This window comes from Salvia splendens, chromosome 14 (assembly GCF_004379255.2).
Source record: "Salvia splendens isolate huo1 chromosome 14, SspV2, whole genome shotgun sequence".
Classification (NCBI taxonomy): domain Eukaryota; kingdom Viridiplantae; phylum Streptophyta; class Magnoliopsida; order Lamiales; family Lamiaceae; genus Salvia; species Salvia splendens.
Window position 1 is genome coordinate 14081367 of NC_056045.1, and position 23289 is coordinate 14104655.

At 41.0% G+C, this 23289-nt stretch overlaps 1 long non-coding RNA gene and 1 pseudogene across 1 annotated transcript; both read right to left on the reverse strand.

The window, feature by feature from the left end:
- Nucleotides 1–13081: 13081 nt before the first annotated feature.
- Nucleotides 13082–14382, reverse strand: LOC121764815. Its single transcript, XR_006042632.1, has 3 exons — nucleotides 14272–14382; nucleotides 13850–13918; nucleotides 13082–13747 (listed from the first exon to the last, which is right to left on the reverse strand). It is a non-coding gene; the product is annotated as an uncharacterized LOC121764815 (long non-coding RNA).
- A 423-nt stretch (nucleotides 14383–14805) lies between these two features.
- On the reverse strand, nucleotides 14806–22620 carry LOC121765137 (annotated as a pseudogene).
- Between the last annotated feature and the right edge of the window lie 669 nt (nucleotides 22621–23289).

Here is a 23289-nt window from a genome sequence, read left to right on the forward strand (position 1 = left end):
ATTTCAACCTTAGATATCTGTTCCTATACAAAATGCACACAAAAAACAAACATATTAGTCTGATGTAAGGTCCCTGCACACAAATCCCATGCTAGGTAATCTATTTCCAGCTGAATGGATTTCACATCGCATTCTCCTTCTCAAGAACGCCCTACACATATCATGCCTTCGACTCTAGTGGTATACCCATGAAGACCTCCAACCTAGTGTTCTCTTTGCCAATTATATCGCACAAATCATACCTCGGAGAGCCTAGGATTGCCACCGAGCTGCTCAAACACCGCCTGCCTTGGTTTACCAATGTCAAACTCGTGGCCAATCCTAGCAGACAAAGTATCTAGACGAGAGTTTGTCTCAATATGGAGTGTCTCGAGCAGCTGAAGTAGTCCATCGCTGTCGTCATAATTTTTCCTTTTTTGAGAAGCTCATTTGGGAATGGAGGTTGGCACAAATGCAATCTTGTTGTGCTATCTTCACCATGGTCACTTGCTCTGTTGTAACCAATTGGCATCGAGAGAGAGAGAGAGAGTTCTCTTAAGGGGTTGGCAGCGGAAGCGTGCATTATAAAACAGATCACATGAATTTGATCTATTTAGCAGATTACTTAGACAAATTCTATTCGCGCAATTATCACATGTATCATGCTCGTAACTTGAATTTAAATCATGTTTTAGAACAAATAAATCCTAAAACATGCATACTACGGAGTCACAACCAATTTACCTTGTTGATTCTCCAAAGAATCGAAGATGGCTTGCGTCTTCTCCACGTGAAGATCTTCAGAACTCAACCTCGGATCTTATGACTGGTGTCCCGGACTGTATACTGATATTTGTGTGGGCAAATCTCACCAGAATACTAGGACTCAAATAATGAAGACAGAACTCTACTCACGGAAGAAGTAATTTTTGAACTCTCTCTCTCAAATAGGAGGGGACGAAAATTTTAATGAGAATAATTGTGTTTTCTGTCTCATTTATTCTCCTATTTATATTAAGTCACATATTGGGCTCAGTCAGGGATCTAAGGAAGAATTTGGACATGGCCTCACCCAATTAGCTTTTTACTAATTAAATTGAACCCACAATTTAATACAAGTTTATATTGGAATATTACAAGCAGTCACTACAGAATTAATATTGCACTGTCTTTCCAAATCCGAAATTACAAGTGTTTCGGGTTTCCTTTAATTTGTTTGATTCATTTCCCGTGCTTAAGATAGAAACATCCATAATTAATTAATGTCTGCTATGGACTTAATTAATTAACATATTTTAATCTCCAAGAGTGGACTTAGCAAGAAACTCTTATTTATTATTCATAGAGTAATCAAACTCCAACTAGCTAGGTTCCGAATAATAAAACCTTATTTCGAGCTCCTCTTATGGATGTTATCAAACGAGACTCTCCTCGCGCCCAATTCAATATAATAGCAATCCTAGCACCGCCAGATAATGATCACCACTACCCAATATACCTGGATCGTTGGGTAACGAAAAACCCGCACATTTGATAAGTAAAAGTAGTAGATCAATATGGTCGCTCCAATTATTAATCACTACTTTCTCGTATCACGACTTCTCACACAACCGTTCATATATAACGATTATAAAATACGTATAATAAAGCAAGCTACGTATGAGCATGTAACACTAACTATCATCACTCAAAATTTCATCCACACTTTCCGAACGTTTATACTTATTATTTTCTTTTATTCTTTCGGTATTAGAGATTCACTATGGTTCGCTGTTCCACGTTCATTTAATTTGCTCGGAAAAGAAATAATTGAGTTGCTACATACAATTAGAATCGATGATGTAAAGTCTAACGTTCATCCAAAACAGTCCGCAATCACACAAGGAATTCAAAATATCATACTTCAGTATCTACGAGTCATGACTCAAATCATCACGTAAAGACCACATAATCGAGCATACACAAACAATTATCACCAGACGTCTCAACACATAACAACATTATGTTCCTCAAAATCTCAATAGGAAAAGAGCTAGCATGCTTTCACTTAAAGTTCAATTATTTTCAAAAATTCCACAAGTTTCAACAACATAAATTTTTTTTTCTCGCCAATCTAATTCCATCATGCACAACTAATCATTTCCATTCTCAAAATATTTACCACAAAATCACTTACAAAAATTTTGGTTACCTCTTTTCAGGTTGAGCGCGATGGTCGGATGTTGAGCCTTTGACACTATTTTTTAAAAAAAATTGTTTATTTAATTATTTAATTATTTTGATCTAGGGATACTAATCTAGATCAAGAAGCAAAGAAGACTCTTGGGTCCAGAGCGGAAAGAAAGTCGCTCTGATACCACTCTGTCACGCCCGCATTTCTAAGGATAGAAAATACGGTTGATCGCGACTAGGGGAGGATTAAAGAAGCGGGGAAGAAAGGGGAAAAACATACACATTTGACCAAAAATTTAATAACTGAATTAAATTTGAAAACGTCATAATATTATCCTAACAATAATGTCAACTCTAAGGAAATAACGAATGGACAGAAAACTATTTTTTTTTAGCGAGTTCGACTCTGCATGAATAACCAATTCTAAAGAAAATGACTCTTGGCGGAAGCGTTCAAGACACGGAAAATGCCGAGTATGAAGACATGACAAATCCAACAATCATTAATCATGACTAAACAATCCATGAACTCTGCTCAACATCCTCCACGTCCATCACCGCTCAATCTGCACATTAAGAAAAACAATATGCAAGGCTGAGTACTTGATGCACTCAGTGGACACATGCCAAAACATAGTTTGTCAAGCCATAATCAAGTGACATTGGGGGTTTTAATTAAAAGAACCCAAGTACACTAAAAAGCATTTCACATAAAAGTCGGTTGCGCAACCATTTTCCATCCACATCCACCATCACCATATCTGAACATACATGACAAGGAACGTGGCCACGAACCAAGTCACTAGACCGGCCAACTCCAAAGAGATAGCACACGATCTACGGGGTGTACACTAGTTCGAGCAGGGCTTGCGGCCCTACTGGGACCCGAATTCGATTAAACATACATGGCATAGCCACTTCAGATAGGTTCATTCAAAATACAAAACATGGCAATACAAACATTTTCACCTCCTTTTCACATCAAAATATATTTAGGACATAGTCCTTATTTAAAAAGAAAGCCCACCTCAACAGCTTAACTCCCCAAACACTTCCTGTTCCAACCGCAACAACGTGCACAAGTTCACCCTTTTTGAAATAATATAATATGCAACAATCAGACTTTGCAAAATAAATTAATTTAAACCATGCATGCATCCTAAGTGTGTGCTCAATTTATTCTCCCATCATTTCTTAGAAACTATATTCTCGTATTTTATGGCTCAAAACATCACTTAAGTAATCTGTTAACAAAACTAAATTTATCCCTTAACTAAGCAAAGTATAAATATTCCCAACTAGCTCATAACAAAATAATGGCCGAACAAAATTATTAAAATTTCCCAACACTTAACTTAAGAAAACGATACTATCTTAAAATACTCTAGCTCCTCCGTAATCTTAATAGACAAAAGCAATAACTAAATAAAAGAATTTAAATATATATATATATACTCCCTGACTAACCCACGTATACTCCATTCACAAACATGTGTACACACTTATTATTATATTTACAATCACATATTGGCATAGGAAAAAAGAAAAGAAAATAGAAATGAAAGGAAAAAAGAAAAGAAAATAGAAATGAAAGGAAAGGAAACGAAAATGCTGTAACCTAATATTACTGCCAAACAACTACACGTATACATTCACTATCTCCTCTTCAATTTAAAAGCCTATAATGAAACAACCACTCTCTCTTTCTCTGCCTCCATTCACCACTGTTATTGTACTACTATCTCTCTCTAAATTCTTCAAGCTGTTCCAGCAGCCATCGCCCAAGGCTGCCAAAAATTCACTGCCGTCGCTATCTCTCCGTCGCCACCGCTGTCCGCCCAGTCAGGCGGTCAGCCCCTCCGTCAGAGCGCCGCTACTCCCAACGGTAAGCTCTCGCTCTCCCCTTTCCCCATTCTATTATTATTCAAGCTTTCATATGATTTCTAATTATTCGATTTCAAATATTAATGGGCACAAAAGGATTTCCAAGAACTACAGATTAAAGGAATGAAAGGATAATTTCTAATGGCCTTAAAGATCGAGACTTTATCAAGCACAAAACATTCTGCAGATTCAAAAAAATACAATTTGTGTACTACTATGAATGTTTGAATGTTAGTGTGCAGGGGATTTCCAAAATTAGGGACTCTACCTTTGGAATGAAGAGAATAAATTGGGATTGCAAGGAGAATTTGGATTCACAGACTGCTCGATTCCTCCTTTTCACTGTGACAAAACAAAATGGTGCTATGGATTTAATGTCTAGAGAGTGGTTTACGGTGAGTTAAAGTGGAAGATTATACCTTGTTGGAAGGGACGAAAACTGCACTGTAGATTTTGAAATGGCTGATAAAAGATGCAGTTGTGGGGAGAGATATATAATGCAGAGATTAGATTTGTTTGTTGGAGAGAATTTTGTGGGTGGAGATATTGATGGGAAAAAAACGTGGGTTTAGAAGAAGGGATTTATGTTGGCTGCAGGAATTCAATAGGAATTATAATAAATGGCTATATTAAAAGTGGCACAATTGAATAAGGATAAATAGGCTAAAAGAAAGTAAATAGACAAAAGTGATAGGCCCAAAAATATATAAATTTTAGTACATTGATTAAATTGTAGTGTTTTATTATTTTAGTACTTTGGTGTTATTCCAAGTACATTGTAAACGAACGCCCAAAATTTCCCATCGACAACTGTCACGTCAATCTCGTCGACAACTTACACCACACAATTAACCAACAATAATTCAAGCATTCACTATTTCCATTCACAACCAATCGAAACAAACACGGTATTTTATTCAAGGTCTATCACTCGCTCGTTCTTAAATCAAAAATCTTAGTTTAAAAGATAGAAAAAAATGGGTATTACACTCACCCAATTAGCTTTATACTAATTAAATTGAACCCACAATTTAATACAAGTTTATATTGGAATATTACAAGCAGCCACTACAGAAGTAATATTGCACTGTCTTTCCAAATCCGAAATTACAAGTGTTTCGGGTTTCCTTTAATTTGTTTGATTCATTTCCCGCGCTTAAGATAGAAACATCCATTAATTAATTAATGTCTGCTACAGACTTAATTAATTAACATATTTTAATCTCCAAGAGTGGACTTAGCAAGAAACTCTTATTTATTATTCATAGAGTAATCAAACTCCAACTAGCTAGGTTCCGAATAATAAAACCTTATTTCGAGCTCCTCTTATGGATGTTATCAAACGAGACTCTCCTCGCGCTCGATTCAATATAATAGCAATCCTAGCACCGCCAGATAATGATCACCACTACCCAATATACCTGGATCGTTGGGTAACGAAAAACCTGCACATTTGGTAAGTCAAAGTAGTAGATACTCAATATCGTAAGCTCAATGCTAACGTACATTGATTAAGAAATTAGTTATCAAGACCTCGTCTTTCAGTAGATAGCATAAAGACTCATCTTGCTGTTAGATCCATTCAGTGCTATACCATACCAATGTCATCATATTTCAATAAGGCTTAGAAATAATCGGACTGACATTGCAACCTTTCACAATAGGTAGTCTAGGCCTATCTAGGTTGTGAAATTCTTATTTTTCTTTGTTCAGAACTGACCGCGTACCTTAAATTGAGCGCAGCCCACAACCGGTCTACTTAAACAAAGACTTGGACTTTGTTATGTTGACTTATACATTTAAATATGCATTAAACATCCATTAAATGTAAAACATAACAACATTACGACAAAAATAATCTGTTGCATTCATTGGAAAATAATTATTAGAGTTTTACAATATTCAATCAACTCGAAAGGTGATTTCTAGTATACAAACCCTAACAATCTCCCACTTATACTCAAAACAGGTTTCGAGTATACAAAACAATAGTGCACATGCGTCAAATTTCTCCCACTTATACTGAAAGCGAGTTGAGGCTTGAATGAGTCGAACTCTCATCCCTTCAACGTGGCTCTCAAACGGTTTTACCGCCAATGCCTTTGTAAAAGGATCTGCCAGGTTGTTCTCTGACGCAATCTTGACCACTTGTATGTGTCCTCTCTGCACTATATCTCTTACGATATGATACTTCCGCTCTATGTGTTTGCTCGCTTTGTGAGCTCTCGGTTCCTTCGAATTTGCTACAGCACCAGAATTGTCACAATAAACCGTGATGTTCTTGGGCAGATTCTTAACCACACCTAAATCCATAAAGAAGTTCTTGAACCATACTGCCTCTTTTGCAGCCTCCAAAGCGGCCACATACTCGGCTTCCATGGTCGAATCCGCGATGCATTTCTGCTCACACTCTTCCAAATTACGGTTCCACCTCCTAAGGTGAACACATATCCTGAAGTAGATTTTCTCGAGTCCTGATCAGCTTGAAAGTCTGAATCAGTATATCCCTAAGGACAGAGCTCGACTGCATTGTAAACTAGAGCATAGTCCTTAGTCCGTTTAAGGTACTTGAGTATGTTCTTTACGGCAGTCCAATGTCCTTGGATTCGACTACTATCTTGCCACCATGCCAACAACAAAGCAAATATCAGGCCTTGTACAAAGCATAGCATACATGAGACTTCCAACTGCCGAAGCGTATGGAATCCTTCTCATTGCTTGTATCTCAGACGGCGTTTTAGGGCACATCTCTTGAGATAGATGGATGTCATGTCTAAAAGGTAAGAAACCTTTCTTGGCGTCCTGCATGCTAAAACGACTAAGTACTGTGTCGATGTAAGATTCTTGAGATAAGCACAACATCTTCTTTTCTCGATTTCAAAGAACCTTGATCCCGAGGATGTGTCCCGCGTCTCCCATATCCTTCATCTCGAACTGGTTTGATAACCATGTTTGGACTGATGACAACAACTTTTTATTGTTTCCAATTAGAAGAATGTCATCTACATATAATACTAAGAACACTACATTCCCCTTTTCAACCTTCTTATACACGCAGCTTTCATTTGGGCACTTTTCGAATCCAAATGTGGGAATAGTTTGATCGAAACACTGGTTCCACGATCTAGATGCTTGCTTAAGCTTCCAAACCATGTGTTCTTTGCCCTCTATGGTATATCCTTCGGGTTGTTCCATGTAAATGGTCTCCTCAAGACTACCATTTAGAAATGCAGTCTTAACGTCCATCTGCCATACATCCCAATCCATGTAAGCTTCTATAGACAACAGTATCCGGATCGATTTGAGCATGGCCACTGGGGAGAAAGTCTTGTCGTAATCGACACCTTCGTTTTGGGTATACCCCTTAGCCATTAGTCTTGCCTTGAAGACTTTAACTCATCCATCGGGTCCACGTTTACGTTTATATATCCACTTGCACCCAATGGCAGTACAGCCTTCGGGTAGGACGGACAAATCGTAGACGTCTTTGTCTATCAAAGATTGTAGTTCCGAATCCATTGCTTTCACCCATTCGCAATGATCGACATCTGCTAGCGCCCTCCGCAAAGTTCCAGGGATCTAATATATTGCTATCCGAGGAGTGATCCATGGATTCCCCAAACCAATGTATCTCTCGGGCTCATACGAGACCCTCCCACTGCGGCACGGCTCTACAATTCTTGGTGTAGAAGTTGAAGTTTCGGAAATTGTTTATACACTTGGTACTTGTTCTTGGTTAACGGAACTTGTGACAGAAGTTAGCTCTTCAAGAGCCACTTCACTATTGGGTTTATGATTCATTACATAGTCTTCCTCTAAGAACGTGGCGTGACTGCTCAAAATAACTTTCTTATCTCAGAGACTAAAGAATTCATAACCTTTCGTCCCTTTGGGGTATCCTATAAACATATATACCTCCGTCCTAGATCCTAGCTTAGTTGGATCCTTTTCCAATACATGAGCCGGGCAACCCCAAATCTTGAGATGTGCTAGATTGGGCTTGCGCCCAATCCACAACTCAAAAGGAGTAGTAGGTACGGATTTTGATGGTAAATTGTCTAATATATGGCTTGCAGAAAGCAAGACATATCCCCAAAACGAAATAGGTAGTCGTGCATAACTCATCATCGATCGGACCATGTTTAACAAGGTCACGTTCCTTCTTTCAGCCACGCCGTTCTGCTGGGGCGTGCCCGGTGCAGTCAATTGGGATTGGATTCCCGACTCCGATAAGTAATCCAAAAACTCGGCACTTAGGTATTCGCCTTCACGATCAGATCGCAGGCATTTGATACTCTTACCATGATGCCTTTTCACTTGAGCCTTAAATTCTTTAAATTTTCTAAAGGACTCTGACTTGTGGGTACGTATCCAATTTTCGAGAAGTCATCAATGAATGTGATGAAGTATCGAAAACCACCTCTTGCTTCAGTAGACATTGGTCCACACACATTGGTCCACCTCTTTCTTAATAACGCAGTTGTCATTAAAAGAAATCGAATATCCATCAAAAACTAATTTAGAAACTGAAATTAAATTTCTTCTAAAAGAAGGTATCAACAAAACATTCTTCAAAATCAAAAATCTATCACTACTAAAACGCAAATAAACGTCTCCCACAGCAACGGCCGCCACTTTTGTAGCGTCGCCCAGCTGGACTTCGATCTCACGATCACGTAGCCGTCTTGTCACCTGCATTAAGTCAGGATCAAAACAAATATGATCAGTAGCTCCTGTGTCAATAACCCAAGTGCAAGTAGACTTCGAAGCCAAACATGAATCGACTACTAAAGCTTGGTGCATACCTGTAGCCTTACCCATTTTAGGATAGTCTGGCTTTCAATGCCCCTTTTCTCCACACTTGAAACACTTCTCCGTGGACTTCTTGTTTGCCCTCTTCTTCTTCTTTCCCTTAGCTATCTTGTCCAGTCCTGAGTTTGGTGCCTGCCTTTTTCCTGCGCTAGGCTTAGAGCCAGAGGAACAAGGCACCGAAGTCATCATGGCCGCCTTAGCCTGAATCATAAGATCCTCTGCCGACTGAAGTTCAGTCAACAGCTCCGCCAAGGTGTAGTTCCTTTTTTTCATCTCGAAGTTGAGTTTGAACTGCTGGAAGCTAGGGGGAAGACTCTGAAGGATAATGGTCACTTGGGACTCGAGATCGATCGTCCCTCCCAAGACCTCAATCTGGTTGAGGTGGCCCATCATCTCGAGGACATGGTCCCTCCCAGACGAGCCTTCCTTCATAGTCTTCGACATGATACTCCGAAAGGATTGAGACTTAGCCGTTCGATTCTGAGTACCAAAAAGATTCTTGAGATTCTGCATGATCTCGGCGGCAGTTTCCATGGTTGAATGCTGATACTTGAGTACTGATGACATAGATGTCAACCTATAGCACTTAGTCATCTCATTCGCCTTATGCCACCGTCTGTGTGCATCTCTGACTTCTGCCGCTGCGTTGGCTGGCGGCACTGGAGGTCGCGGGGTTGTGAGCACAAAGTTGTACTCTTCTGCTGTAAGAACGATGTCCAAATTTTGCTTCCATTCTATGTAAATTTGGCCCTCGAGTTTGTTTTCTTTAAGTATTGCAGAAAGAGGATTGAACGACATATTGACGATTTGATTTGCCTTGCAAAATAGAATATTTACCATTTGTCATAAACTTATGTAAGAAATTTGATTAGATTAACCATAAAACTTTTCAAAATCTTACAACAGTAAAATTAAAATTGTATCCTCCACAGATCAATACGCATTAAAATCTTACAATTTTACTGGTCACAATCATCGAAAATAGTCCAGAGACCACAAGTGTGGCATGGCCGCCTAATGTTCCCTAAGCAAGACCACCGAGCATTATAGAATCTCATTTCTACAACACACTCTCATAACAATGCTCATGCGCTGCTAACAAGATCAAGCTATCACATAAATTCTGTGTGAACTTCTGAATCTCGTAGTTTCTTAGGATTATTGTCCCCACAGTGCAGGTGGCGATAATATTGGAAACCACATTCTAGTTCATACTATTTATACTTGAGAAGTCCGCCTTATGAACTCGCTATTTCTTAGGATTATTGTCCCCACAGTGCAGGTGGCGATAATATTGGAAACATCTTCATAAATTACAGACCAATTGGTGGAGACCAAATACAAACGTTGAGTTCGTAATTACAGCTTAGATATTTTGGGTTATGGTTTTTATTCAATTATCCTTAGCCTTGAGGCAGATTAAGGCTTAATTAAATTCTGTTGGTATTTAATATGCTGGATAATTAAATCTTTTATACATAGTTGGTGTCTTCCATTAAGAAAATAATGTTCTAGTATTTAATTCTTATTCATGTCTACTATAAGATATATCTAAAATAATTAAGTTATTTAATTCTTAATAAGACATGAAAAATTAAATTCAAAATATTTCCATGTTCAATGATTAGGAAGAGAAGATTTATTATTTAATGTATTCATATCCTAATTAGGATTCTAGATATATAAATATTAGAAAATTATTAAATTATTCTCATCTATATCATCTAGAAAAAAAATATTATTTATTTCCATAGATATAGATAATAATATAATAATAATAATATTCCTAAAATCTAGATAAATATTAGAAAACTATTAAATTATTCTCATCCATATCATCTAGGAATAAAATAATATTATTTATTTCCATAGATATAGATAATAATAAAAATATTCCTAAAATCTAGGTAAATCTTCCAAAAAGATTTTATTTCCATTAAATAATAATATTTTAATGATATCTTTTAATTAAAAAATTAAATAATCATTAAAATAATCTTTCATCGTTATCTCATCGTACGAGGTTCGCACGAACGATGAACGATGAAAATCCGACGAGTTCTTCGTCGGACCACAACGCACGCAGCGTCACAGCCACCAGCGCGCAGGTGGCGCGCCAGCATCTCGGCCAGCGGCTCGTCGGGTGTCGCCAGCGTCTCGGCCAGGAGCGTGCGCGGAGGCGCGGCTCCTCTCGGCCCAGCGACGAGTGCCCGTCACGGCCTCATGTTCCGTCGGGCTGCTCGAGCTCTTGGCCAGCAGCGCGCACGGTGGCGCGCCTGCTCTCGGCCAGCTCCGACCGCCCGTCTTGGTCCACCTCATTCCAGGTCCTCCCACTGCCCGAGCCAGCGTCATGCACACAAGCGCGACACTCTCGGCCAGGCGTCTCGTCGGGTTGCGCTGGACCTTCCGCCTAGGGTTTGGCCTGGTGACTCGTGGTGTCTCGGTGGTTCTCGGATGAACCACCAATCCTCGTCGGCCACCGCCTTGTCGAGGCTGTCGCGGGCTCCGCCTGGGTGTGCGATCTCGGTCGGCAGTGCGCACGAGCCCACGCTCGTCTGCGCGTCGCCCCATGATCGCGATCTCTCGGCTCCCACTCAATCGACAACCCTATCCTGATCGTTCGTGGCGCGATCCATCTCGATGCAATCGCCGACGGATCGCACGTCTCGTACGATCGATAAATTCAAGTTCTTTGATTTGATTGTTATTGAGTTCATCATGCGTAAAATTAAACAAAAAAACAACAAGAACATGCTTCGAAATCAAAAAACATATGCATAAATGAATTTCGCGAAATTTAAATCCAAATAATCAGAGCCAAAACCTGGCTCTGATACCAATTGAAGGGGTTGGCAGCGGAAGCGTGCATTATAAAACCGATCGCATGAATTTGATCTATTTAGCAGATTACTTAGACAAATTCTATTCACGCAATTATCACATGTATCATGCTCGTAGCCTGAATTTAAATCATGTTTTAGAACAAATAAATCCTAAAACATGCATACTACGGTGTCAGCCAATTTACCTTGTTGATTCTCCAAAGAATCGAAGATGGCTTGCGTCTTCTCCACGTGAAGATCTTCAGAACTCAACCTCGGATCTTCTGACTGGTGTCCCGGACTGTAAACTGGTATTTGTGTGGGCAAATCTCACCAGAATACTAGGACTCGAATAACGAAGACAGAACTCTACTCACAGAAGAAGTAATTTTTGAAGATCTCTCTCTTAAAAAGGAGGGGACGAAAATTTTAATAGGAATAATTGTGATTTCTGTGTCCTTTATTTTCCTATTTATATTAAGTCACATATTGGGCCCAGTCAGGGATCTAAGGAAGAATTTAGACATGGCCTCACCCAATTAGTTTTTTACTAATTAAATTGAACCCACAATTTAATACAAGCTTATATTGGAATATTACAAGCAGTTACTACAGAAGTAATATTGCACTGCCTTTCCAAATTCGAAATTACAAGTGTTCCGGGTTTCCTTTAATTTGCTTAATTCATTTCCCGCGCTTAAGATAGAAACATCCATCAATTAATTAATGTCTGCTACGGACTTAATTAATTAACATATTTTAATCTCCAAGAGTGGACTTAGCAAGAAACTCTTATTTATTATTCATAGAGTAATCAAACTCCAACTAGCTAGGTTCCGAATGATAAAACCTTGTTTCGAGCTCCTCTTGTGGATGTTATCAAACGAGACTCTCCTCCCGCGCGATTCAATATAATAGCAATCCTAGCACCTCCAGATAATGATCACTACTACCCAATATACCTGGATCGTTGGGTAACGAAAAACCCGCACCTTTGGTAAGTCAAAGTAGTAGATACTCAATATCGTATGCTCAATGCTAACGTACATTGATTAAGAAATTAGTTATCAAGACCCCGTCTTTCAGTAGATAGCATAAAGACTCATCTTGCTGTTAGATCCATTCAGTGCTATACCACACCAATGTCATCATATTTCAATAAAGCTTAGAAATAATCGGACTGACATTGCAACCTTTCACAATAGGTAGTCTAGGCCTATCTAGGTTGTGAAATTCTTATTTTTCTTTGTTCAGAACTGACCGCGTACCTTAAATTGAGCGCAGCCCACAACCGGTCTACTAAAACAAAGACTTAGACTTTGTTATGTTGACTTATACATTTAAATATGCATTAAACATCCATTAAATGTAAAACATAACAACATTACGATAAAAATAATCTGTTGCATTCATTGAAAAATAATTATTAGAGTTTTACAGTATTCAATCACTCGAAAGGTGATTTCTAGTATACAATCCCTAACATTCTCGTAAAATGTGATACTTCATCAGTATTTATACTCCATTCGATCTCCTAGCATCCATCATATCCTCGACAGTTTCACACTAGCCCTATCCTTTCCAAAGATCACCTTCCAATCCTCCCAATAGTGCCATGCTTTAGTCGTCATACCATTGAGACTACTTTCTCCACGGTGAACAAGAGTTGAAGCATCACTATGAACTACATTATGTAATTACAAAAAAATTAAGATGAATTTCAAACTAACCTTAATAATATGATCCCATTGTTCATTATTGCAGTCAATTTTGTAGTCATTGTGGACATTAAACCCGACCCCACTATGTTCTAGAATAATACAGAGGCCATTGTAGTTCTTCTTCCAAGTTGTTATCTTAGACTAAATATGAGGGTTGGCCCACAAATCCGTGGTAGGAAAATTATGTATAGTGATTCCTCCACTTTGTTCAGATAGCCCTCTAAAGCCATTGTCAGATTTCCAACCATTCGCAACTTATTCCTTCATGGCTGCTATAAGCTCAAGCTCTTCCTCATTCGACCAGCTCTGGTGTGATCTGTCTACCTCCGTATGCCAGGCCTCCATACTGGAATGCACCTACACAAAAGCGATGAATAAATTTCGTGCGATTTGAAGGTTCACCACATGTCCTAGTAAAATAAATAAAAGAATAAAATGCTTTTGTATGTCGCAACTTACTCGGATTGCCCTGGCTCAAACTTCCATTTAGCATTGTTCGACGAAAATGAGACATGGCGTTGTGTGTAGCTGGCGTTTATACCGGAAAACATAACAACAATGAAACCAAAAATTAAATCGGAGCACCACCTTAATCAACTCGCATCTATAGGTTGATGTCAGAAACATGTCAATAAGTTCACGGTGTATAAACTATAGAAGAAGTCAAAAGATTTATCCTGGGGATTTCGTAAGAAATTTGTATTGATACCACTATTAAACCACACAAGAAAAAATAAATAGACATAAGAACTCAAATCTTAGAACCTAAAAGAAACTTAGCGTCGGACATGTTCAAATAAATACCATGACAGAACGACACATGAGTTGTAGCAAAATATAAGAAGAAAAATGAAAAACTAAGACTGGTTCAATTGGACAACCTGGTAAATTCGTGAGACCAGGCTTCAACGAGAGAGATAATTCGATGGAGACGATCACCACAACCTGGCAAAATTTTTTATGTGGCGCGAGAGAGATATGTTGGGTTTTTGTTCACCATGAGGGTGTAGATGGAAATACCGGCAAACCCTAAGGTTAACTTAGTCATTTAAAAAAATAGGATCCTGAGTCCATGATACGAAACACCAGATAATACAAACCAAATACCCATCAAAATTGTCGTCACATGTAATATTTAATCCATTATTAACCTCTATGTCTGCACTTATCCATGCGTAAACCAAGCGAACCCTAAGAAGGTTGTAGTGCAACATAAAATATGATTCATAATTTTAGAAGTATGTTATGATTTGCTTAATAAGTTACTACTACTACAACTAATAATAATAAATAATGGTGGTAAATAATATTTTCTTCATTTTATAATAGATGAGATAATTGAAAAATGATTCAGGATTTTAGAAGAGGTACAGTATTGTTAATTTGGACCACACAAAGATGTATGGTATTAATAATTTGGAATAAAAAAATTACACACTTAATCAAAGGAGAATCGCAATAATCTCTCAATAATCACACTCACATGCACAAGACATCATTAAGGCGTGTTACAACTTACAAATAGCGGCTAGATAATCGAGAATGGTAGTTGAAACAGGTGGTGAATACATATTCAGATATGACTCGGATACAAGGGAGTGTGCGCCACTGAAACTTAACAAGTCCTTCTCAACGAACCAGTCTCGCCTACCACATGGATGGCACATACACCTGTTCTTTAAGATTCTGCGCAGCACTCTCCGTGGGAAAACCTCGTACCGCACCTATCGTCCACTGTGATATTATCCCCGCTGAAATGGCAAACCGGAGCTGCCTCTCCAAAACATCGCGATTCTCAAACATCTCAGGCTGTGTGGTGAGCTTCCGCATGATTCCAGCCACAACAGCATCACCCGAACCAGTTCTGTCGCAGGTATACGGTGTTATGAGCACGTCTTCCGTACCAACCACAGCTCCATCAAAACTAGGAGTGTAGTATTGTATCCGGAGCGTCCCATCTGTGACAAACAGGAATTTCAGGCCGTCATGCCACAGAGGCGAGAGCTCCTCGCGGGTATAGTGATAGTAGTCTCTCCGTTGCTTAGTCTGCTCATAGCTCTCGGCATATTACTGAGGTGTGTAGTTTCTTTTCCTCTCGTAATGCTCTTCATCTAAGAGGAATTCCAATTCTTGCTTGGTGACCTCGATGATGTCTGCTTTTTCCCAGGCTTCCTTGACCACCTCCCTCGTCTCGTCCCGTGATTTCCACAGCGGTAGGGGGAGATTCAAGTCGAAAAATACAAGACCGCCGAACTTCTTAGTCCACGCAATCGCTTTAAACAGGGTAGAACGCATAGAAGTTGATGTAAGGACTTGAGAAGTGAAGTGAAATATCCTAGCCTGCAACAAACCAAATCAACTAGCATCAATCAGTAAATCAACATATCTCTACACTGCAATTGCAAACAACTACAAGTAGATTGATAACTCTGCATTCTTCCAAACTGAATACTCACTTCCACGTAAAATAGTCTTATTTTGACATTTTGGAATGTCCACAAAAATAGTTTCATTTCTAAAAATAAAAAGCTTATCTCTCATACTTTATCTAATTTTTTTCTCTATCTCTCTTACTTTATCCATTTTTTCTTCTCATCTCTTTTACTTTACCAATTTCTAGTTAAAACCCGTGCCATCCACAAATGAGACTATTTTGTGCGGACGGAGGAAGTAGTAGTAATAGTAGTACTCTCTCCGTCCCTATATAGCCGAGTCGTATACATTTTTGGGTTGGCTATAGTCATTTCTTTTTTTTTTACAAAAAGAAACCTATTTCCTCCATGTTACTTTATTTTCTCTTTGTACTCTATTATCCCTTCACTTAACTCTCTTTTAACGTAATTTCTTAAATTTTGTGCCGAAGGAACGAAGGGAGTAATACACTATCAACAATTCAACAGATAGAGTGATACGGATTGCACCCAACAAGACGAGGTAGATGGAGTGCAGGCCCAGAACCGACGTAACTCGAGCCCAGCCAGAGAAGAATACGAGCCCACCGTCGAAATGGCCCAAGAAAAGAAGAAGAAGACCAAGCCCACAAGGAAGAAGTCAAGACCTGCAAAGTTCAAGGATTATGTCCTTCACTGAACGTGAAGAGTGGAAGGAAGTTAGGATTCACACGTTCTCCATGATAAGAGACGTGATTGTATTGTTTTTGAGTTGGTTACTTGGTTAGGATAGATCGAGTCCACTTCTCAGGTTTTCTTCTTGGTTCTTTCCCGAGTCGCATGTCCAAACCAAGTAGGGGGGGAATTCTATATATAATGGAATTCCTGTAGATCGAGTCATCATGGAGAATTAAGGAAATACAGTTTCTTCTTTCTCAAACCCAGCTTACGTCCTTTTTGCACAATTCAACAAACACTTTCATACACACATTTCATCAAACGCCATACCCACCCCCATTTTCGTATCATTTGGTGCCTTCATTTCGACCTCTTCCTCCATTCCTGTACGCCATGGCTTCAGCGTCACAACCATCAGAGGATGCGTTGGCGGAATATTCTATTCAGGAGCTGGGTCAAATGCTATTTGACGTCAAAGTCCGATAGTCGAATAATGAGAAGAAGATGATGTCAAACCGTTTTGATCAGGAGGCATTCTCTCGACAACAAGCAATGATTAATAAGAGCTTGGAAGACCATTTATCCAAACTCTTGGTAGCGGTCGAGAACCTGGGCTCCACACAACCTAAACCCACTGCTTCAATCTCGGCTTCACGTGGATGGTCAATCCCGATGTCAGTAGTCTCCAAACCACCGACGTTCGACCTAGATTCATGGCCAAAACTGAAATTTGATCCCCCGAGATTTGGGGGTGACAACGTGGTCCGATGGATTAAAAGAATCCAAAAGTACTACAACCATTCCTTCACGCCATTGGCGGACCGTCTATATCTCACCGAGTTCTTATTGGATGACGCAGTAGCAAAGCGGTTCAGCTATTGGGAGGACAATAACAACGGCAGAACCTGGGATGAATTTCTCATCACGGCAAAACTGCGCTTTGACCTTGACCTTTACGACGAATATATGGGTCGTTTAGCGACTCTTCGGCAATCCGGTTCGTTGAATGATTATTTGAAGGCGTTCCAACCGGTTCTCCAGAAGGTGGGAAATGTAGGGGACTCTACTCTAACTTCCCTGTTCATTGCGGGTCTCTCACCCTCTTTGAATGCCGAGTTATTAACGCGGCGCCCAGCTTCATTAGGCGACGCTATGGCCCTCGCTCAGCAGCTTTCAGCTTGTCACTCAGCCGCTTCGATTGGGATGCCGGTCCAGAATCCTTCAATGGATTCGCGCGACACGAAACAAATCACAAAATATACCCCACCGCACTCTCGACCGACGGGTAACCCAAGCCCGGCACCGAGTCGTAACGCTCGTGATGGTCCACCTCGTGACTACCCAATTGTGCGGGTCTCAGCCGCAGAGAAGGCCGAGAAGGCCAAACGAGGTGAATGTTTCTATTGCCCTAAAAAATACTCGTACTCATATTTGCAAGAAAAAATTTTACGCCTTCATGGGCGAGGACGATGTGGAGGAAATTCCGGAGACACAAGATGCCTCCGACTCTGAGGACGAGGCTAGTACAATGGTCATTACGGGTGATATATCCACGATTCATGTCATCGGGCCCAAACTGCGTCCGTGCGCTATTCGCCTAACAGGACATATTCATGAGTCACCCATCTCGGTCCTAATTGACGGCGGCAGCACACACAATTTTATTAAACATGCCGTAGAGGAAAAGCTAAGTTTATCTCTTCACTCGGTTATTCCTTTTCGGGTGTTTGTCGGAAACGGTTATTCTTTACGTTGCAAATATGCTTGCTTATCCACACCAATTTCTCTGCAGGGACATATGTTTGCAATTGATCTGTTTATTCTCCATGTCGAAGGTCCAGACATCATCTTGGGTGTCCAATGGTTACAAGATCTTGGTGAGGTGACGAAGAATTACAAGACTTTATCCATGAAATTCAAATGGGAAGACAGACTGATCACCTTGCAGGGATAAGCCAAGCCCCCACAGTCCATTTCCTATCATGGACTTTTTGCTCTCCTGGAGCAAGAACCAGAAGCCGAATTATATGAGATCACTCCCCTCGTGGAGCAACCGACTCCACCTGACTCAGACAAATCAGAGCCGCTCATTCCCTTGCAGCCGGTACTGGACGAATTCCGGATGGTTTTTGAAATTCCCACAGGTCTACCTCCAAAACGACGATGGGATCACCGCATCCATTTGCATCCCTCGTCCAAACCAGTCAATGTCCGTCCATATCGATACCCGTATTTTCATAAAACGGAGATCGAGAAACAAGTACGGGAGATGTTATCACAAGGAGTCATTCAACCAAGCACAAGTCCGTTTTCCTCGCCTGTCCTTTTAGTGCACAAGAAGGATGGTTGTTTTCGTTTCTGTGTGGATTATAGAGCCCTCAACGCTGCCACTACGTACGACCACTTTCCCATTCCCACAGCTGATGAGCTCTTTGATGAGCTACACGATGCCAGGGTGTTCTCCAAGCTGGACCTTAGATCCGGTTATCATCAAATCCGGATGCACGTCGATGATATCCACAAAACAGCTTTTCACACTCACGACGGCCACTTTGAATTCTTGGTGATGCCGTTTGGACTCACGAATGCACCGTCAACATTCCAGGCTGCAATGAACGTTATTTTTGCGGATTTTCTCCGAAAATTCGTAATTGTTTTCTTTGACGACATTCTCGTCTATAGTCCCGACGTTGAACAACACCTTTGCCATCTGCGGTTGGTGCTCTCGGTATTGCATTCAAATTCTTTTTTCCTAAAAGAATCTAAGTGCGCCTTCGGCGTTTCTACCATTGAGTATTTGGGACACATAATTTCCAGGGGCGAAATCCGAGCTGATCCGTCAAAGATTGATGCAATGCTGGCTTGGCCGCGAACAAAAACTGTCAAACAACTCTGCGGTTTCCTTGGACTGACGGGTTACTATCGTCGTTTTGTTCGCCACTGTTCATTGATTGCAGCCCCGCTGACCGAGCTCTTGAAGAAGGATTGCTTTTCCTGGACGGACGCAGCGATTACGAGTTTTGAAGAGCTCAAAAAAGCAATGAGTTCAACACCGGTCCTCAGTCCGCCGGATTTCAACTCACAGTTTGTGGTGGAAACTGACGCGAGCGACTTTGGCATAGGGGCAGTCTTGTTACAAAATGGTCATCCCCTCGCCTACTTTAGCAAGAAACTTGGCCCTCGTCGACGTCTTGCCTCTACTTACCATAAGGAGCTCTATGCAATTGTCGAGGCCGTACACAAGTGGAGGCAATATCTTCTAGGTCGGGAGTTTATAATTCGAAGCAACCAACGAAGTCTCAAGGAATTGTTATCTCAAGTAATCCAAACACCAGATCAACAATTCTATGTTCGGAAACTCATGGGTTTCAAGTTTTCGATAGAATATAAAGCGGGAGCCTCCAACAAAGTCGCCGATGCGTTATCTAGACGAGACGAAGGCAAGTTGTTCGCCTTGTTTGCTCAACCGGTCACCGAAGTAATGCAGATCATCCAGCGAGAGAACTCCACATTGCCTGATTTATGTCATCTGCATGAAGCACTCAAAAAGAACTCTGCCCCCGCAAACGTCTCTGCACATGGAGGGATGTTGTACTATAAAACCAGAATTTATCTTAGTCATGCCTCGTCGGTCCGACTACAAATTCTTGAAGAATGCCACTCCTCTCGCGCGGCTGGTCACCCAGGGGAAAAGCGCACTTTCACACAAGTGGCAAGCTCATTTTATTGGCCCGGAATGCGCCGAGACGTGCGCGACTTTGTGGCCTCCTGTTTCGTATGTCAATCTACGAAATATAGCCGCAGCAAGCCACACGGCCTCATACAACCACTACCGATACCGAACATGGTTTGGGAAGCAGCTTCAATGGACTTTATTGTGGGGCTGCCACCATCACACGGGTACACAGCTATTATGGTGGTCGTCGATCGCCTTTCGAAGTACGCTCATTTTGGAGCCCTTCGGCTAGGATTTGATGCACAACAAGTGGCGCGTTTGTTCGTCGACAAGGTGGTAAAATTACATGGTTTCCCAGCCAAGTTGTTGTCTGACCGTGATTCAATTTTTATGAGCGATTTCTGGGATGAATTATTGTTATTAAGTGGAACCAAGTTGCAATTCACGACGGCTTATCACCCGCAGACGGATGGACAATCCAAGGTTACAAATCGCGGGCTTGAACAATACTTACGAGCATTCACACATGACCGCCCCTCACGATGGTTCAATTTGTTGCCATGGGCAGAGCTCGCTCTAAATTGCTCAACAAATGAGAGTATCGGCATTTCGCCATTCGAAGCCCTCTATGGCCGCTCGCCGCCGAACATATTTCAAACTTATTCCCGGCCGTCACATAATCAATCAGTGGCGAAGCTGCTCGAGGAAAGACAAGCAACTCTGAAATTCCTTAAGGATCGCATCGCACGAGCTCAAAAGCATATGACTGAATTCGCAAATCGACATCGAAAGGATATAGAGTTCTGCGTCGGGGATAAAGTCCTACTTCGCCTACAACCATATCGACAAAAATCGGTTGGTAGGCCGCTATCGACCAAGTTGGGACGTCGCTTTTATGGTCCTTTTGAAATTACGGAACGAATTGGTGCAGTGGCATATCGGCTGCGTTTGCCAGTTGAAAGCCGAATCCATGATGTATTTCATGTTTCCCTCCTACGGCCATTTATCGATTCAGTTGCTCTTCCGGTGGAGTTTCGACACCACACACCTATGGATATTCCTATTCGAGCTACAGACAGCAGGCTGGTACTGGTCGACAGGATACCGCAAGAGCAATGGTTGGTCTCTTGGTCCTCGGCGAAGTCCGCCGCACCAACTTGGGAGCCTGCTGCAGTAATGCGTGCCAAATTTCCTCATCTTCACCTTGAGGACAAGGCGCTTCCTATGGGAGGGGGAATTGATACGGATTGCACCCAACAAGACGAGGTAGATGGAGTGCAGGCCCAGAACCGACGTAACTCGAGCCCAGCCAAAGAAGAATACGAGCCCACCGTCGAAAAGGCCCAAGAAAAGAAAAGACCAAGCCCACAAGGAAGAAGTCAAGACCTGCAAAGTTCAAGGATTATGTCCTTCACTGAACGTGAAGAGTGGAAGGAAGTTAGGATTCACACGTTCTCCATGATCAGAGACGTGATTGTATTGTTTTTGAGTTGGTTACTTGGTTAGGATAGATCGAGTCCACTTCTCGGGTTTTCTTCTTGGTTCTTTCCCGAGTCGCATGTCCGAACCAAGTAGGGGGGAATTCTATATATAATGGAATTCCTGTATATCGAATCATCATGGAGAATTAAGGAAATACAGTTTCTTCTTTCTCAAACCCAGCTTACGTCCTTTTTGCACAATTCAACAAACACTTTCATACACACATTTCATCAAACGCCATACCCACCCCCATTTTCGTATCATAGAGCAACGTAAGAATATAAAGTTGAGTAAAGAATTAACCTCTTTGAGCACAGCAAGATTGAGTTCTGAAACAAGTAACGAATCCTCGGGGCAATCCTTGGAATTCTCAGCAGACATTTTCCCGTCCTCAAATTTGATCTTCATATAGCTACACGCCGTTCGAGCACCCTCTTCGAGCTTCACCCCTCTCGTCTGCACCCTCTCCTGATTCATCATCAACACAAGCTCCTCGCCGAATTCGTCCTTCCCTACCTTCCCCATGAAAGCAGCCCGCCCGCCGAGCCTCACGTGAGAGATCGCCACATTCGAGGGCGGGCCACCGGGGGCCCGGGAGAATTCCGGGGGATTCCACTGCAGCATTTTCCACTGCGAGTAGATGTCCGGGTGCATCTGCTTCGGCGCCACTCTCGCCGTCGGCACGAACTCCTTCTGCGCCGCTCCGAAGCAGCATACCAGCGGTGGATCCAGGTACGGGAAATCGACGCCGTCGTCGTAATCATGGAGCTCTTCGGCGGCGTTTTTGGTGGCTGGTGATTCCTCTGTTTTTCTCGATCGCCTTGTTTTTTTGGTGGTGGTGTTTCTGCGGCTGCGGCGGGGATTGGTGGAAGTGGTTGAGAGGGAATCAGTGGCGGAGGATTTGATTGGCGTTGATTTGTGAGAAATTTGGTGGAAATTGTGTTGAATTAGGGCAAATGAGTGAGAATGGTGTAGTAGGAGATGAAGAGTTGCCATTTTCCGAGTTTCAGGTTTTATCCAATTACGGACGTTTATAATTTATTTCATTCATTATTGTTTTTCTAATAATAAAAATTAGAGTTAACATCAAATTTTGTCTTAGAAATTGCACTTTGCATATTTTAGTCTCTGAATTAGAAAAATATAAATTTTTAAAAAAATACTCCCTCGTTTCTTGTTAATAAATGCATTTCATTTTAGCATGACGATTAAGAATAGTGTGTTAAATAAATCGATGGTGAATAAAAAAATGACTCAATTAACATGCAACATAGGAAGTAGTATTTTAGGTGATTAATTTTAATTTGATGTGATCCTTGTTCTAGAATTTGACGCTCGACTAGGTTCTTGACAAAGAAAGGGGTGAAAAGACTTGAAAGAGTGAATTGGTGGGGTGAATGATGCCACAACAAGGATAAATGAATCATTGATAAGTCGTGAAGGTGAAATGAATGACGCCAGGACCGATTATGAAAAGATTGTTTGATAAGTCAGATAAAGGTCTCAACGAAATGAGAACTCAAGAGTAATAAAACACATAATTATATTAATCTTCAAATGTATGTCTTTGTCCTCCAACAATGAGACATTTATATAGGCAAAGACAAATCCCAAACTTATGGAAAATAAAATTGATAGGAAATAACTAGAAATGAAATAACTAGAAATGAAAT